An 18,558-nucleotide genomic window follows, 5' to 3' on the forward strand; every position below is an offset into this window, starting at 1 on the left:
CTCACGGCACAGAGCCTCTAGGCTCTGTGCTCAGGGCACAGACCCTCCAGTTCCTGACACCACTCACCATGTCTGAAGGCACTCCCCGTGCCTGAAGGCACTCCCTTTGCCTGAATGGCATAGGCACTCTCTGAGGGTGCACCCCTGCCAGAGGGCATTCTCTGTGTCTCCTTGAGTGCCCTGTGCACGATGGGGCGTCCCTTGTTGAAAGGCACATGTGCTCCCCCGGCCCGAATGGCACAGGAGCTCGCCGTGCCTTAAGCCGTGCCCCATGCCTGAAGAAGCTCCCATTGCCTGAAGGCAAGCACCATGCCTGAAGGCGCTCCCCTTGACTCAAGGGCACAGGCACTCCGTGAATGCTTGCCCGTGCCTGACGGCGCACCCCTTGCCTGAGCGCGCCCTGTGCCTGATGGCGAGCCCAGTGCCTGTCAGCTCACGCTGTGCCTGAAGTGCATAGAGGCTCCCCGTGCCTGAAGTAGCGCCCTGTGCACGAAGCCGCTCACTGTACCTGAAGGTGCTCCCAGTGCCTGAAGACAAGCCCCATGGTTGAAGGTGTGCACCATGCCTGAAAACGCTCCCTGTGCCTGAAGCCACTCCCCATTCCTGAAGGCATGCCTCTTGCCTGAAACAGCTCCACTTGCCTGTACTCAAGCCCCTTGCCTGAAGGCAAGGTCCGTGCCTGAAGGAAATCCCCATGCCTGAAGCCTCCCCACATGCATGAAACCCCACCCAGTGCCTGAAGGCACACCCCTTGCCTGAAGGCACGCCCCAGGCCTGAAGTCTTGCGCCATGCCTGAATGGCACAGGCATGCCCAGTGACTGAAGTCAGTCACCCCCAATGACTGAAGTCATGCCCAGTGAATGAAGCCACTCCCAATGTCACTCCCAGTGACTGAAGTCAAAGTCACTCCCAGGGAAGGAAGTTACTCCCAAAGTCACTCAAATTGACGGAGGCCTCTCCCAAAGTCACTCCCAGTGACGGAAGCCACTCCCGATGTCACTCCCAGTGACAGAAGTCCCTTGCGAAGTCACACCCAGTGACGGAAGTCCCTCTCGAAGTCCCTCCCTGTGACGGAAGTCACTCCCGAAGTCACTCCCAGTGAATGAAGTCACTCCTGACATCACTCCCAGGGACTGAAGTCAAAGCCACTCCCAGTGACTGATGTCATAGTCAGTCCCAGTGACTAAAGTCAAAGTCACACTCAGTGTCTGCAGTTACTCCCAGTTACTGCAGTAGTCACACCCAGTGCCTGAAGTCTTCACTGCCAGTGCCTGCAGTCGGCACTCCCAGTGCCTGAAGGTATTGCAGGGGAAGGACAGAGAGAGCCAGACACAGAATTTAAGCAGCCTCCAGGCACTGTGGTCTCAGCACAGAAACTCCCAGGGAAGAACAGAGACAGAGGGAGACACAGAATCCCATGAAGCTTCCAGGCTCTGTGCTCTCACCACAGAGCCTCCTGTGGAAGGACAGAGAGGGAGGCACAGAATCCCAAGCAGCCCCTCCAGTCTCTGTGCTCGCAGCACCGTGCCTCCAGGCCCTGGAGCTCGCAGCACTGAGCCTCCAGGCCCCGATGCTTGCAGCACCGAGACTCCAGGCCCCATTTCTCACAGCAGCGAGCCTCCAGGACCCAGTGCTCGCAGCACAGAGCCTCCAGTTCCTGAAGCCACTTACCAGTCCTGAATGCACACCCCGTTCCTGAAGGCACTCCCTTTGCCTGAAAGGCACAGGCACTCGCTGAGGGCGCAAACCAAGGGTGATGGCGCACCCCTTGCCTGAGTTCACCCTGTGCCTGATGGCGAGCCCAGTGCCTTTTGGCGCACCCTGTGCCCGAAGAGCACAGAGGCTCCCCGTGCCTGAAGTAGCGCCCTGTGCACGAAGCCGCTCACTGTACCTGAAGGTGCTCCCAGTGCCTGAAGACAAGCCCCATGGTTGAAGTTGTGCCCCGTGCCTGAAAATGCTCCCTGTGCTTGAAGCCGCTCCCTGTTCCTGAAGGCATGCCTCTTGCCTGAAACAGCTCCAGGTGCCTGTACTCAAGCCCCATGCCTGAAGGCAAGGCCTGTGCCTGAAGGCAAGCCCCGTGCCTGAAGCCTTGCCCCATGCATGAAGCCCCGCCTAGTGCTGGAAGGCACGCCCCTTTCCTGAAGGCACGCCCCTTGCCTGAATTCTCACCCTGTGCCTGAAGGCTAGCCCCCTGCCTGAAGGGCACAGGCATGCCCAGTGCCTGAGGTCATGCCCAGTGACTGAAGTCACTCAACCCCAATGACTGAAGTCACTCCCACTGACGGAAGTCACTCTCGGAGTAACTCCCAGTGACTGAAGTCAATCCTGACGTCACTCCCACTGACTGAAGTCAAGTTACTCCCAGTGACTGATGTCATAGTCACTCCCAGTGAATGAAGTCAAAGTCACACTCAGTGTCTGCGGTTACTCCGAGTGACTGCAGTCGTCAATCTCAGTGCCTGATGTCCGCACTCCAGTGAAAACAAGGCCCGCGGCACTGCATCCTCCAGTGAACCTGGTGCCGGCGGCGCTGGCGCCTCCAGTAAACCCAGGGCCCGCGGCACTGCAGCCGCAAGTGAAACCAGTGCCCGCGGCACTGCAGCCGCAAGTGAAACCAGTGCCTGTGGCACTGCATCCTCCAGTGAACCCAGTGCCCGCGGCACTGGAGCCTCCAGTGAACTGAGTGAACGCGACATGGCAGCTTCCAGTGAACCCAGTGACCGCGACACAGATTCCTCCAGTGAACGTAGTGCCCGTTGCACTGCAGCCTCCAGTGAAAACAGTGCACGCGGCACTGCATCCTCCAGTGAACCCAGTGCCCACGGCACTGGAGCCTCCAGTGAAACAGTGCACGCGGCACTGCATCCTCACATGAACTCAGGGTCCGTATCACTGTAGCCTCCATTGAACCCAGTGCCCGCGGCAGTGGAGCCTAAAGTGAACACAGTGCTCGCGGCACTGCAACCTCCCTTGAAACCAGTGCCAGCGGCACTGGAGACTCCAGTGAACAGGTGCCCATGGCAATTCATCCTCCAGTGAACCCAGTGCCCGCGGAAGTGCATCCTTCAGTGAACACAGTGCCCGTGGCACTGCATCCTCCAGTGAACCCAGAGCCTGGGGCGCTGGAGCCTCCAGTGAACACAGTGCCAGGTCACTGCATTCTCCAGTGAACACACTGCGCGCCACACTGCATCCTGCAGTGAACCCAGTGCCTGCGGCACTGCAGCCTCCAGTGAAACCAGTGCCCGCGACACTGGATTATCCGGTGAACACACTGCCCCTGGCACTGCATCCTCCAGTGAACCTAGTTCCTGTGGAACTGCAGTCTCCAGTGAACACAGTGCCCGTGGCACTGCAGCCTCCAGTGAGCCAGGTGCCCTCGACATTGCATCCTCCAGTGAACCCAGTGCCCGCGGCACTGCAGCCTGCAGTGAACCCAGGGCCTGCAGATGTCTACCCTCCAGTGAAGCCAGTGTCCCTGGCACTGCACCCTCCAGTGAACCCTGTGCCCACGGCACTACACCATCCGGTGAACAAAGTGCCCGCGGCACTGCAGCCTGCAATGAACCCAGGGACCGTGGCTCTGCAGCCTCCATTGAAGCCAGTGCCCGCCGTACTGCACTCTCCATTGAACCTTGGGTCCATGGCACTGCAGCCGCCAGTAAAGCCAGTGCCCGCGGCATTGCAGCCTCAAGTGAAACCCGTGCCCACAGCACTGCAGCCTCCAGTTTTCCCAGTGACCCGTGCACTGCAACCTGCAGTGACCCCAGTGCCCACAGCACTGCACCCTGCAGTGAACCTAGTTCCGACTGCACTGCACGTTCCAAGGATCCCAGTGCCCATGGCACTTCAGCCTCCAGTGAACAAAGTGCCTAGGCAATGCACCATCCATTAAACCCAGGGCCCGCGGCACTGCAGCCTGCAGTCAACCCAGGGCCTGTGGGTGTCTACCCTCCAGTGAAGCCAGTGTCCCTGGCACTGCACCCTCCAGTGAACCCAGTGCTCATGGCACTACACCATCCAGTGACATAAGTGCCTGCACTGCATCCTCCAGTGAAACCAGTGTCCACGGAACTGGAGCCTCCAGTGAACCCAATGCCTTCAGCCCTGCAGCTTCCAGTTATCTCAGTGACCAGTGCACTACAGCCTGCAGTGAACCCAGTGCCCGCGGCACTGCACCCAACAGGGAACCCAGTTCCCACTGCACTGCAGCCTCCAGTGAACCCCCTGCCCGAGGCACTGCAACTTCCAGTGAAGGCAGTGCCCGCTGCACTGCACCCTCCAGTGAACGCAGTGCCTGCGACACTTCACCCTCCAGTGAACCAAGTGCCCTAAGCACTGCAGCCTCCAGTGAACCCCGTTCCCCTGGCACTGCATCGTGCAGTGAACCCAGTGCCCACAGCACTGCAGGCTCCAGTGAACAAAGTGACGGCGGCAATACATCCTGCAGGGAACCCAAGGCTCGCAGCACTGCACACTCCAGTGAACCCAGTTCCCGCGACCCTGCACCATCCAGTGAACCGAGTACCCGGGGCACTGGAGCCTGCTGTGAACCCACTGCCCGCGGCAGTGCAGCCTCCAGCGACCCACTGTATTCGACACTGCCCCTCCAGTGAACCCAGTACCCGCGGCACTGCAGCCTCCAGTGAACCCACTGCCCGCAGCACTACATCCACCAGTGAAGGCAGTGACTGCCGCAATGCACCGTCTTGTGAACCCAATGCCCGCAGCACTGCACCATGGAGTGGACCCATTTCCCACTTCTATGCAGCCTCCAATGAACCCAGTGCCTGCAGCACTGATCCATGCAGTGAAACCAGTCCCCACTACTATGCAGCCTACAGTGAACCCAGTACAGGGGGCACGGCAGTTTGCAGTGAGCCATGTGCTCGTGGCATGCAGCCTGCGATGCACCCCGTGCCCGCAGCACTGCAGCCTCCAGTTAACCCAGAACACGCGACACTGCACACTCCAGTGAACCCAGTGCCCGAGGCACTGCACGCTCCAGTGAACCCAGTTCCCGTGGCAATGCAGCCTGCAGTGAACCCACTGCCCGCAGCAATGCAGCCTGCAGTGAACCCACTGCCCGCGACACTGTACCCTCCAGTGAACCCAGTGCCCACGGCACTGACCCATGCAGTGAACCCAGTCCCGCAGCACTGCAGCCTCCAGTGAACACACTGCCCTCAGCACTACAGCCTTCAGTGAAGGCAGTGCCTGCCGCACTGCACCCTCCAGTAAACCCAGTGGCCACGGTACTGCACCATGCAGTGAACCCAATTCCCGCTTCTATGCAGCCTCCAGTGAACCCACTGCCCGCGGCACGACAGCCTCCAGTGAACCCAGCACCCGCGGCACTGCAGCCTCAAGTGAACCCAGCGCCCGTGGCACTGCAGTCTCCAGTGAAGCCAGTGACCTACGCACTGCATCCTCCAGTGACCCCAGTGCCTGCAGCACTGGAGCTTCCAATTATCTCAGTGACTGGTGCACTACAGCCTGCAGTGAACCCAGTGCCCGTGGCAATGCACCCTCCAGGGAACCCAGTTCCCACTGCACTGCAGCCTCCAGTGAACACACTGCCCACGGCACTGCAACTTCCAGTGAAGGCAGCACCCGCAGCAATGCACCCTCCAGTGAACCCAGTTCCCCTGGCACTGCAGCGTGCAGTGGACGCAGTGCCCAGAGCACTTCAGGCTCCAGTGAACAAAGTGACCGTGGCAATGCATCCTGCAGTGAACACAGAGCCTGCGGCAACTGCACACTCCAGTGAACCCAGTTCCCGTGGCACTGCACACTCCATTGAGCCCAGTACCCGTGGCACTGCAGCCTGCTGTGAACCCACTGCCCACGGCACTGCACCCTCCAGTGACCCACTGCCTGCGACACTGGCCCCTCCAGTGGACCCAGTGCCCATGGCACTGCACCCTCCAGTGACCCCAGTGCCCTCAGCACTGCAGTCTGCAGTGAACCCATTGCCCCAGGCACTGCAGCCTGCAGTGAACCCAGTGCCCGCGGCACTGCAGCCTCAAGTGAACCCAAGGACTGCGGCAGTGGAGCCTCAAGTGAATCGCGTGCCCACGGGACTGCATACTCCAGTGAACCCACTGACCGAGGCACTGCTGCCTCCAGTGAACCCACTGACCGAGGCACATCAGCCACCAGTGAACAAGTGCCCGTGGCACTGCATCCTCCAGTGAACACAGTGCCCGCAGCACTGCATCCTCCAGTGAACAGAGTGCCAAGGTACTGAAGCCTCCAGTGAACACAGTGCCCACGGCACTGCAGCCTCAAGTGAACCCAGTGCCCGCGGCACTATAGCAATCAGTGAACCCAGTGCCTGTGGCACTGCATCCTCTTGTGAAACCAGTACCTGTGTCACTGCATCCTCCAGTGAATAAGTGCCCTCGGCACTGGAGCCTCCAGTGAACCCACTGCCCGAGCACTGTAGCCTCCAGGGAACCCACACACCGAAGCACTACAGCCTCCAGTGAACCCACTTGCGGAGTCACTCAGCCTCCAGTGAACTTTTCGCTGGAAGCACTGCAGCTTCCGGTGAACCCACTGCACGCGGAACTGCAGCTTCCTGTGAAGGCAGTGCCCGCTGCACTGCACCCTCCAGTGAATGCAGGGCCTGCGGCACTTCACCCCCAGTGCACCAAGTGCCCTAAGCACTGCAGCCTCCAGTGAACCCAGTTCCCCTGGCACTGCAGCGTGCAGTGAACCCATGCTCACAGCACTGCAGCCTCCAGTGAACAAAGTGCCCACGGCAATGCAACCTGCAGTGAATCCAGAGCCCGCAGCACTGCACACTCCAGTGAACCAAGTGCCCGCGGCACTGCACCCTCCAATGAACCCAGTACCCGTGGCACTGCATCCTGCTGTGAAACCACTGCCGGCAGAACTGCAGCCTCCAGTGAACCCACTGCCTGTGACATTGCACCCTTCAGTGAACAAAGTGCCCGTGGCACTGCACCCTCCAGTGACCCCATTGCCCGCGGCATTGCCATCTGCAGTGAACACAGTGCCCGAGGCACTGCAGCCTGCAGAGAAACTAGTGTCCACGCACTGCATCTTCAAGTGACCCCAGTGTCCGCGTCACTACAGCATCCAGTGAAGCCAGTGCCCGATGCACTGCTTCCTCCAGTGACCCCAGAGCCCGTAGCACTGCAGCTTCCAGTTATAGCAGTGACCAGTGCACTGCAGCCTGTAGTGAACCCAGTGCCTGCGACACTGCACCCTCCAGTGAGGCCAGTTCCCACTGCACTGCAGCCTCCAGTGAACTCCCTGCCCGCGGCACTGAAACCCTCCAGTGAAGGCAGTTCCTGCCACACTGCACCCTCCAGTGACCCAGTGCTCGCGGCAGTGCACCATGCATTGAACCCAGTTCCCGCTTCTATGCAGCCTGCAGTGAACACAGTGCCCGCAGCAGTGCAGCTTCCAGTTATCTCAGTGACCAGTGCACTGCAGCCTGCAGTGAACCTAGTGCCCGTGGCATTGCAGCCTCCAGTGAAGCCAGTGCCCAACGCACTGCATCCTCCAGTGACCCCAGTGCCCACAGAATGGCAGCTTCCAGTTATCTCAGTGACCGGTGCACTGCAGCCTGCAGTGAACCCAGTGTCCGTGTCACTGCAGCCTACAGTGAAGTCAGTGCCCGACGCACTGCTTCTTCCAGTGACCCCAGTGCCCGCAGCGCTGCAGCTTCCAGTTATCTCAGTGACCAGTGCACTGCAGCCTGCAGTGAACCCAGTGCCCACGACACTGCAGCCTCCAGTGAAACCAGTGCCCGTGGCACTGCCCCCTCCAGTGAACCCAGTGCCCGCGCACTGCACCATGCAGTGAACCCAGTTCTGACTGCACTGCAGTTTCCAGGGATCCCAGATGCGACCTCGGTAAGACTCACCACATTGTAGCCAAGGACCCTACCTTTCCCATACAACTGACCTGAAGGATAGTGCAGCCAGAACACAAAACAGTGCATGCGACACACACCACAGACACTCCGTGATGTGCCAGGCCCTGGACATTGGATGACCTCCTCTTCATAAAACCATTCAACTCATAGGCAGGTAACACAATGAGCTTTGGTAACACAGAGATGGCAAATACTCAACCAAAATTCCAAGACAAGAGGGAGGCATCCCAAATGAAAGAACAAGATAAGGTCATGGGAAGAAAAATGGAGGGAACACTTCCAAACTCATTCTATGAGGCCAGCATGGCCTTGAGTCCGAACTGAACAAAGACCCCACTATAAAGGAAAACTAGAGACAAATTTCCCTGATGACCATGGATGCAAAAAATCTCAACAAAAAGTGGCAAACTGGATTCAACAATACATTAAAAGAATTATTCAGCACAATGAAGTGGATTTTATTCCTGGGATGCACAACCGATTCAATATCTGCAAATCAACTGATGTGATATATCACGTTGATAAAAGAAAGGATAACAACCACATGATCCTCTCAATAGATGCAGAATAAACATTTGACAAAATGCAGCAGCATCCTTTCTTGATGGAAAAAAACACCTCATGAAAGGAGGGATGGAAGGGTCGTGGCTCAATGTGATAATGTCCAGATGTGAAAGTCCCACAGCTAATAATATCTTCAAAGGGGAAAACTGAGAGCTTTCCCCCTAAGGTCAGGAACACGACAGGGATGTCCATTCTCAACACTGTTATTCACCATTCTGTTGAAAGTCCTAGCCTCAGCAATCAGACAACAAAAAGAATTACAAGGTGTCCAAGTTGGCAAGGAGGGGTCAAAATTTCCCTCCTCACAGATATGATACTCTCCGTGGAAAATCCAAATGACTCCACCAAAAAACTTCTAGGACTGATACAGGAATTCAGGAAAGTCTCAGAATATAAAATCAATATACAGAAGTTGATTGCATTTCTATACCCCAATAATGAATCAACAGAAAGAAAATTAAGGAATTGATCTAATTTACAACTGCACAGAAATGCATAAAATACCCAGGGATAAATCTAACCAAAGAGGTAAAAGATCAGTACATTAAAACAATAGAGGGGTGCCTGGGTGGCTCAGTCGGTGAAGTGCCGACCTCTGTTCAGGACATGATCCCGCGTTTGTGGGTTTGAGTCCTGTGACGGGCTCTGTGCTGACAGCTTGGAGCTTGGAGCCTGCTTCAGATTCTGTGTCTCCCTATCTCTGCCTTTCCCCTGCTCACGGGCTCTTGCTCACTCGCTCACTCTCTTAAAAATAAATAAACATTAAAAAAATAAAAGAACAAACCATACAACATCTATGAAAGAAGTTGAAGAAGACACAAAGAAATGGAAAAACATCCCATCTCATGGATTGGAAGAACAAATATTGTTAAAATATCAATACTACCCAAAACAATGGACAAATTCAATGTAATTCCTATCAAAATAACATCAGCATTCTTCCAGATCTAGAACAAACAATCCTAAAATTTGTATGGAACCAGAAAAGACCCCAAAGAGCCATAGTAATGTTGAAAAAGAAAAAAAAACAAACCTGGAGACATTAAAATTCTGGACTTTATGGTGCATCAGAAAGCAGCAATCATCAAGACAGTATGGGATGGGCACAAAAACAGACACATATATCAAAGGAACAGAATAGGGAATCCAGAAATGGACCCTCAAAATTATGGCCGAGTAATCTTTGACAAAACAGGAAAGAATATCCAACGGAAAAAAAGAGACTCTTCAGCACATGGTACTGGGAAAAATGGACAGTGAGAAGAAGAACCTGGACTATGTTCTTAAACCTCTGGGTCTCTTTCTGTCTGTCTGTCTGTCTCTCTCTCTCTCTCTCTCTCTCTCTCTCTCTCTCTCTGACTCTCTCTCTCTCACACACACACACCTCAAAATGGATGAAAGATCTAAGTGTAAGACAGGAGACCATCAAAATCCTAGAGGAGAAAAAAGGCAACCGACCTCTTTGATCCTGACTGCAGCACCATCTTTCTTGTCAAGTCTCCAGAAACAAGGGCAATAAAAACAAAAATGAACTATTGAGACCTCAAGATAAAAAGCTTCTACACAGCAGAGGACACAATCAACAAAACTAAAAGAAACTGAATGGAATGGGAGAAGATATTTGCAGGTGACATATCAGATAAAGGGTTACTATCCAAAATCTATAAAGAATATATCACACTCAACACCCAAAAACCAAATAACCCAGTGAAGAAATGGGCAAAAGACATGAAGAGACACTTTAACAAGATCACATCCAGATTGGTCATACCATGAAAAGATGCTCAACCTCATTCGTCATAAGTGAAATACAAATCAAAACCACAATGAGATATCCCCTCACACCTATCAGAATGGCTAAAATTAACATCTCAGGAAACGACAGATGTTGGCAAGAATGCAGAGAAAGGGAACGCTTTTGCAATGCTGGTGGGAATGCAAAGTGGTGTAGCCATTCTGGAAAATAGTATGGAGATTCGTTACAAGAAACAATAAGAGAACTACACTACAACCCAGCAATTGCACTAATAGGCATTTATCCAAAGGACACACTAACGCTGACTCAAAGAGGCATATGCACTCCAATGTTTATAGCAGGATTATCAACAATAGCTAAATTATGCAAAGAGCCCAAATGACCATTGAGAGATGAATGGATAACGAAGATGTGGTATATTCATACAATGGAATATTACTCGGCAATCAAAAAGAGTGGAATCTTGCTATTTGCAACAAGGTGGATAGAACCAGACTTTATTATGCTAACCATAATATGTCAGAGAAAGACACACATCATATGATTTCTCTCATCTGTGGAATTTAATACACTGATGAACATAGTGAAAGGAAAGCAAAAATAAGATACAGAGAGGGAGTCAAACGATAAGAAACTGTTAAATAGAGGGAAGAAGCTCAGGACTCCAGGAAGGTTTCTGAATAGGGGTATGGGCTAAATAGGTGATAGGCACTCGGGGGGGGGGCACTTGGAATGAGTACTGGATATATTTTGTAACTGATGGATCACTAAATTCTAATCCTGAAACTGTATTCCACTATAAGGTAACTAACTGGGGCTTAAATTTTAACGAAGAAGAAATATAAAAATAAGTAAAGAAATGTACTACCAGTCAAAAGAAAAGAATATTTAAATCAGACTCTTGGAGTGGAAATGAAAGACCAAAAGTGTTACAGACAAGAAAGGATCAGAGAAAACATCAAGAAACAATGGAAAACAACTAGTAGAATGTCACTAAATATATACCTATCAATAATTACTCTGAATGTAAATCGACTACATGCTCCAATCAAAAGACAAGGATAGGGTGTCAGAATTGACAGAAAAAAAAAAAGAAAGAAACAAAAACAAAAACAAAACAAGGCCTATCTAGATGCTGCCTACAAAGCGTTATTTGGACATATGTCACCTGCAGATTTAAAAGCAGGGAATGAAAAACGTTTATCATGACAATAATGTAAAAGAAAGCCAGTAGCAATACTTATATTAGGCAAAATAAACTTCAAAACCGAGAGTGTAGTTTGGTACCCTCTGGGTCAATACCTAGTAGTAAAATGCATACACCCAATATTTATAGCAGCATTATCAACAGTAGCCATACTATGGAGAAAGCCCAAGTATCCATCAACTGATGAAGGTATAAAGAACTTGTGTGTGTGTGTGTGCATGTATATGCATATGTACTCACGTGTATGTTCATATATGCATACAAACATACATACATATATACAATGAAATGAAACTCAGCTTCATAAAGAATGAAACCCTGCCCCTTGCAACGATGTGGATGGACCTAGAATGTATTATGCTAAGTGAAATATGTCAATCAGTGAAAGACACATATATGATTTCACTCATGTGGAATTTAAGAAACAAAACATATGAAAACATGGGAAGGGGGCAGGAAAAGAGGAGAGTGGTAACAAACCACATGAGTCTCTTAGCCATAGCGAAAAAAAGTGAGGGTTGATAGAGGGAGATGTGTCAGCGCTGGGCTAGATGGCGGACGAGTATTAAGGAGAGCAATTGTTGTCATGAGTACTGGGTGTTGTATGTAAGGGATGAATCACTGGATTCTATTCCTGAAACAGAGAATGCACTATATGTCAACTAAGACTTACATTAAAAAAATAAATAAAGCTGTAACAAGAGACGAAGATAGACACTATCTCATACTAAAGGGGACAACCAAACAAAAAGACCCAATGATTGTAAATTTTGATGCACCCAATATGCAATCACCAATATCAAAAACATTTAACAAAACCATAAAAGAATTTATAATAATATAATGATAATAGAGAACTTTAACACATCTGTCATATCAATGGACAGAACCTGTAAACAGAAAATCAACAAGGAAACAATGGCTTTGAATGACACACTGGACCAGATGCATTTAACAGATATATTCAGAACACTCCATACTAAAATGGCAGAGTACACATTCTTTTCAAGCGCACATGGGGCATTCTCCAGAAACGATCACATTTTAGGTAACAAATCAGGCCTCAACAGGTACCTAAAGACAGAGATCAGACCAAGCATCTTTTCTGACCACACGCTAGGAAACTTGAAGTTAACCACAATCATACACACACAAACACACACACACACACACACACACACACACACACACACACACACACACAACGGGGGAAAGGCCACAAATAAAGGGAGGTTAAATAACATGTTACGAAATGAATGGGTCAAACAGGAAATCAATAAGAAAATACACTGAAACTAATGAAAATGAAAATACACTGGTAAAAACTTTTGGAATGCGGCAAAAGCAATCTAAGATGGAAGTATATAGCAATACAAGCCTACCTTAAAGAGCAAGAAAAATCTCAAACCCTCCTAACTTACAACTAAAGGAATGAGAAGAACAGCAGAATGAAGGAAATTAATAGAGATTAAGGCAGAAATGAGGGATATACAAACCAAAAAGACACTAAACCAAATCAATGAAACAAGGGGCTGGTTCCTTGAAAACAGTAATCAACATGAAAACCTCCTAGGCAGAGTTTTCACAAAGAAGAGAGAAAGGACTCAAATAAATAAAATCACAAATAAGAAAGGAGAAACAACAGTCAACACTACAAAAATACAGTTAGAAGATAATATTATGAAAAACTATATGCAACAAATTGGACACTCTGAGAAAAATGGACAAATACCTAGAAACACAAAAACTACCAAAACTGAAACAGGAAGATACATAAAATCTGAAAACAGAAAGAAATCAAATCAATAAGAAAAAAAAATCTCCCCCCAATACAAGAGTTCAGGGCAGAGGGCTTCACTGATTAATTCTACCATCCATTTAAGGAAGAGGTAATATGTATTCTCCTCGAATTATTACAAAAAATAAAAAAGAAGAAAAACTTACAAATTCATCTTATGAGGCCATCATTACCCTGATTCCAAAACCAGATAAAGCCTCCACTAAAACCGAAAACTGCCGGGGCGCCTGTGTGGCTCAGTCGGTTTACTGTCCAGCTCTTAATTTTGGATTAGGACATTATCTTGCGGGGGCGTGGGTTCCAGTCCCACATTGGACAGGGCATTGACAGTGTGGAGCATGGCCAGGATTCTCTCTCTCTGTCTCTCTGCCCCTCCCTCACGTTTATGTACTCTATCTAAGGAAAGAAATAAACATTTTAAAAAAATGTTAAAAAATTTAAAATAAAACTGCAGACCAATAGCCTGAGTGTATGTATGCAGAAATTCTCATTAAAATACCTTCAAATTAAAGTCAACAATACATTAATAGAATCATTTACCATAATCAAGTGGGATATATTCTTGGGCTGCAAGGGTGGCTCCACATTCACAGACCAATCAACATGATGCACCACAGTAACAGAAGAAATGATAAGAACAATATGATGCTTTCCTCAGATGCGGGAAAACCATTTGACAAAATGTCACATCCATTCATGATAAAAACCCTCAGCAAAGTAGACTTGGACTAAACCTACCTACACATATAAAGGTCACCTAGGAAAAAGCCACAGCTCAGCTCATCCTCAATGGGGAAAAATTGAAAGTGTTTCCTCCAAGGCCAGGGACAAGACAGGGATGACCCGTCACCACTATTATTCCACAGAGTACAAGAAGTCCTAGCCACAGCAATCAGACAAAAAAAGAAATGAGGCATCCAAATTGGCAAGGAAGAAGTAGAACTTTCGCTGTTTGGAACTGACATGATGCTCTCTATAAAAACCATGAAATACTCCAATGAAAATTGCTAGGATTTATATATGAATTCCACAAATCACAATATACAGAAATCAATGTACAGAAATCTATTGCATTTCTATAGACGAGTAATGAATTAACAGAAAGAGAAAGTAAGGGATCAATCCTATTGACAGGTGCACCAAATACCCCAAGATACCTAGAATGAACCTAACCAAAGAGGTGAAAGACCTGTACTCTAAAGGCTATGAAACACTGATGAAAGAAATGGAAGAGGACGCAAAGAAAAGGAAATATATTTCACCCTCATGGATGGGAAGCAAAAATACTGCTAAAATGTCTACACTCCTCAAAACAATCTACATATGTAATGAAATCCCTATCACATTAACAAAAACATTTGTTACAGAACTACAACATATAATTCCAAGATTTGTATGGAATGACAAAGACTCCAAACAGCAAAAACAAAATTGAAGAAGAAAACTAAAGCTGGAGGCATCACAATTCCAGACTTCAGGTTATATTAAAAAGCTGTACTGAACAGAACAGTATGGTACTGGCAAAAAACAACATCATCAACAACAACAACAACAACAACAACACACAGACGCAGAGATCAATAGAACGGAAACCCAGAAATGAACTCAAACCTATATGGTCAATTAACTCTCAACAAAGCAGGAAAGTATATCCAATGGAAAAAAAAAAAAGATAGTCTTGGGACACATGGGAGGCTGCAAAGCGTGTGATTGGGGATTCAGCTCAGGTCATGATCTCAGGGCAGTGCAGAGCATGTGTGGGATTCTCAATCCCCATTTCTCTCTGCCCCCTTCTGCATTCTCTCTGTCTCTCAAAAATAAATACATACACTTAAAAAGAATCTCCTCAACATATGGTTTTGGAAAAAACTAGACAGCAACCTGCAAAACCAAACAAGACCAACAATGGACCACCTTCTTACAATATACACAAAAATAAATCCAACATGGATAAAGACCTATGTGTGAAACCTGAAACCATAAAAATCCCAGAGGATAACGAACACAGACAGTATCTTATTTGACATTGGCTGTACAAACATCTGTGCAGATATATCTCCTGAGTTAAGGGAAACACAGGCAAAAATAATGGGACTTCGTAAAAATAAAAAGCTTCTGTGACCAAGGAAATAATCAACAAAACTAAAACACCTACAGAATACTATTTGCACACGACATCTGATTAAGGCTTAGTGTCCAAAACAAATAAAGTCATACAGCACCCAAAAAAGGAGAAATCCGATTAAAACTGGGCAGAAGACACGAATGGACATTTTCCCAAGGCAGACATACACATGGCCAAGAGACATATGAAAAGATGCTCAACAATACTGATCTTCAGGAAAACACAACTCAAAAGTACAATGAGATAACACATCACATCTTTCAGAATGACTAAAATCAATGAATGATGAAATAGCAGGTGTTGCCAAGGATGTGAGGAAAGAGAAACCCTCTTGCACTGTGGGTAGGAATGCAAACTGGTGCAGCCACACTGGAAAACATCATGGAGATTCATAAAAAAAAATGGAAATGGAACTACCTTAAGATCCAGCAATTTCACGAAGAGGTATTTACTCAAAGAATACAAAAATAATTCTTCAAAGGGATACAAGCACCATGATGTTTACAGCAGCATTTTCTACAACGACCAAATTACAGAAACTTCCCAAGCATCCATCAACTGATGAATAAATTGAGATGTAGTATATGGAATGTAATATTATTTAGCCATAAAAACATGAAATCTTGTCATTTGCCACGAGGTGGAGGAGCGACAGAATGTTATGCTGGGTGAAAAAAGCCTGTCAGAGAAAGACAAATACCAGATGATTTCACTAACACATGGAAATAAGACAAAACAAAGGGGGGGGGGGCGGTGAAGGACACAGTGACAAACAAACAGACTCTTAACTAGGAAACAAACTGAGGGCTTCCACAGTGAGGTGAGGGAATGGGTGAAACAGCTGCTGGGGATTAAGAAGTGCACCTGGGATGAGCACCAGGTGACGTGTGGAAGGGTTGCTCTATATTGGACACCTGAAACTAATATTACACTGTGTCTTCGCTCACTGGAATTTAAATTAAAAGATAACATAAGGTTAATGACACCTACCTACCAGGTTTTCTGTAGTTTTCAATCACTTCACTAAGTTGGGAACATAACCATGAAATTTTTTAAAAAGCATGTATGATGTGGGGGCAGTTTGTGCCCTTACCTCGGTCTCTGGTTCCAGCAGGACTCGGAAAGTGGGTCCCAGCTCATTCTTCTAGAAGGTCATGAGACGAGCATTTCATGTATTCACGTCCTAACAGAATGCAGCTCCCGTTCTTCTGAACTTCTGTCAGGGTTTCTTCCGGGAAGCAAGCCTGAATCTGGAACAAACCATCTACTGCATCTATGAGGTGATGTCGTGGGACCCCACAATCCACGAGTTCTTTAGTAAAATACGTCTTGTTCAAATACTGTCCAGGAAGGGGAGGAATGAAACACGGGAACAGCCCAGAAAATGCAAGGGCCTGTGCAGCTCAGCAACCAGCTTGCCCAGGGAAGCCACCCAGTGCCCCCTCCTCAGCACTCAGTACAACAAGGCAGATACTCTGTGGGACTAAGGAGATGCCAAGTTGCTGCAAAGCTCCCCAGGTCTCCTCTGGGGTGGGCGGCAGAACGCACTGGAAATGCACCTCTGCTCTCTGTCCTGAGGCAGCAGCAGCAGAGGCCCTGTGTTCTCTGGGATCAATAGAAGCCCTTCCTGCTCTGAGGTGCCCTGGGTCAGAAAAGCCGATGGTGCGCCCTCTGCTGGCCAACACTGCCCAGGCAGAGGAACCCGCCCGTCCGGGTCTGTGGTGCTCGAGCTCTCTCTGCTGGCCACCAGGGGAATTCCTGCAATGTTGAAGACCCTGGTGGCTCAGCTGAGGGACCGAAGGTGCTCTGGGCAACTAAGCCTGTTCTCTACACTGGGAAGGGTCTTAGTGACAGGACCTAGGGCACAAAGAAATCTTTTCCTTCTCCGTTCTTGTGAGTGAAGAATGAAACCAAATTTATTAAGGTAATGGCATCATTTGTAATGCTTTAAGCAATGTTCCCAGAAAAATAGACCACCAAATTACACATGATGAACAAGAGGTTATTGTGTTTACCACCTAAGTGTTTAGGTTAAAGAATGGACACCTTTGAGAGAGAGATAACTGCTTCCAGCTATGGAATGAATGAGTCCTAGGGATACAAGGGACAGCCAATGGAAGAGAGTCAATCCTGTAATAATACTGTTGCATACTTTCACAGGATAGCTACACTTGTGCTTAAGTACAACATAATTTATAGACATATGGAAGGACTACAATGTATGTCTAAAACTAATACAACAAATGTGTGAAGAATATTTCAATTAAAAGTCGACATCCTTTACGCTATCTTTAATTTCTCTTTCTTTGCCAATAAACTATCATTCCTGGGGCGCTTGGGTGGCTTACTTGGTTAAGCGTCCGAATTCCACTCAGGTCATGATCTTGCAGTCCATCAGTTTGAGCCCCACGTCACGCTGTGTCCTGACAGCTCAGAGTCTGGCGCCTGCCTCAGATTCAGTATCTCCCACTCTCTCCCCCATCCCCAGCTCGGGCTCTCTCATAAAAGGAAAAAAATAGGAACATTAAAAATGAAAAATCATTCCTAATTTAGAATCTGTGAAATTCCATATATACCAGATTCTCTAACATGACCATCTTGATGTTTAGAGCTTATCTGAAAAGTCACTAATAATATCTGATGACACATATGTGACAAGGTCAGAATGCAACTTACAGGAGCTACACATCTGTTATGAATTTATGGCATGTATCCATGGCTTATATTTCCAATGAAATGTGCTTTAGGGATACGGATGGATGAAATAATGCCCATCACTCATGTAGGTCAATTTCCTATAGGACCATTATGCTTTCAATTAGTAATTGCCATCTCTTCAAAATTAAAAGAAAGCTGGGAAAGAAATTGTCTTTGAATGATGTAAGAGAAGACTATGGTGTTTTAAAAGGTTCACCTACCTTCTGGAATCCTCAGATTGGTTGTGGACAGGAGGATAGCAACCCACGATTTGGATGCACACCACTCGTTCCAGAGGGAGAGTATGGACCTTATTGTCAAATATTTTTTTTAATCAATATCAACAGTCCACCTCTGCCAGGTCCAGACTGCAGAACCTGGGGGCAACACAATGTCTCATGCCTGGGTTCAGAACATGAGGAACGCCAGCTGGTTGGGGGGGAGGGGGGAAATCCAACAGGGCCTGGGGCAGTGAGGGAGATGACCCCGGGACACCTC

General features: G+C 48.4%; 1 long non-coding RNA gene across 3 annotated transcripts in view; it reads right to left on the reverse strand.

The window, feature by feature from the left end:
* LOC116738338 overlaps positions 1–17,739 on the reverse strand; it is a 63,779-nt gene extending 46,040 nt beyond the window's left edge. For all 3 annotated transcript variants that reach the window (XR_004344179.1, XR_004344180.1, XR_004344178.1), the window contains exons 1-2: positions 17,712–17,739; positions 16,457–16,613 (exon numbers count right to left, since the gene is read on the reverse strand). This is a non-coding gene — a long non-coding RNA (uncharacterized LOC116738338). The remainder of the gene's footprint in view (positions 1–16,456; positions 16,614–17,711) is intronic.
* Positions 17,740–18,558: the final 819 nt, after the last annotated feature.

The sequence above is a fragment of the Lynx canadensis genome, chromosome D1 (genome assembly GCF_007474595.2).
Source record: "Lynx canadensis isolate LIC74 chromosome D1, mLynCan4.pri.v2, whole genome shotgun sequence".
Classification (NCBI taxonomy): Eukaryota; Metazoa; Chordata; class Mammalia; order Carnivora; family Felidae; genus Lynx; species Lynx canadensis.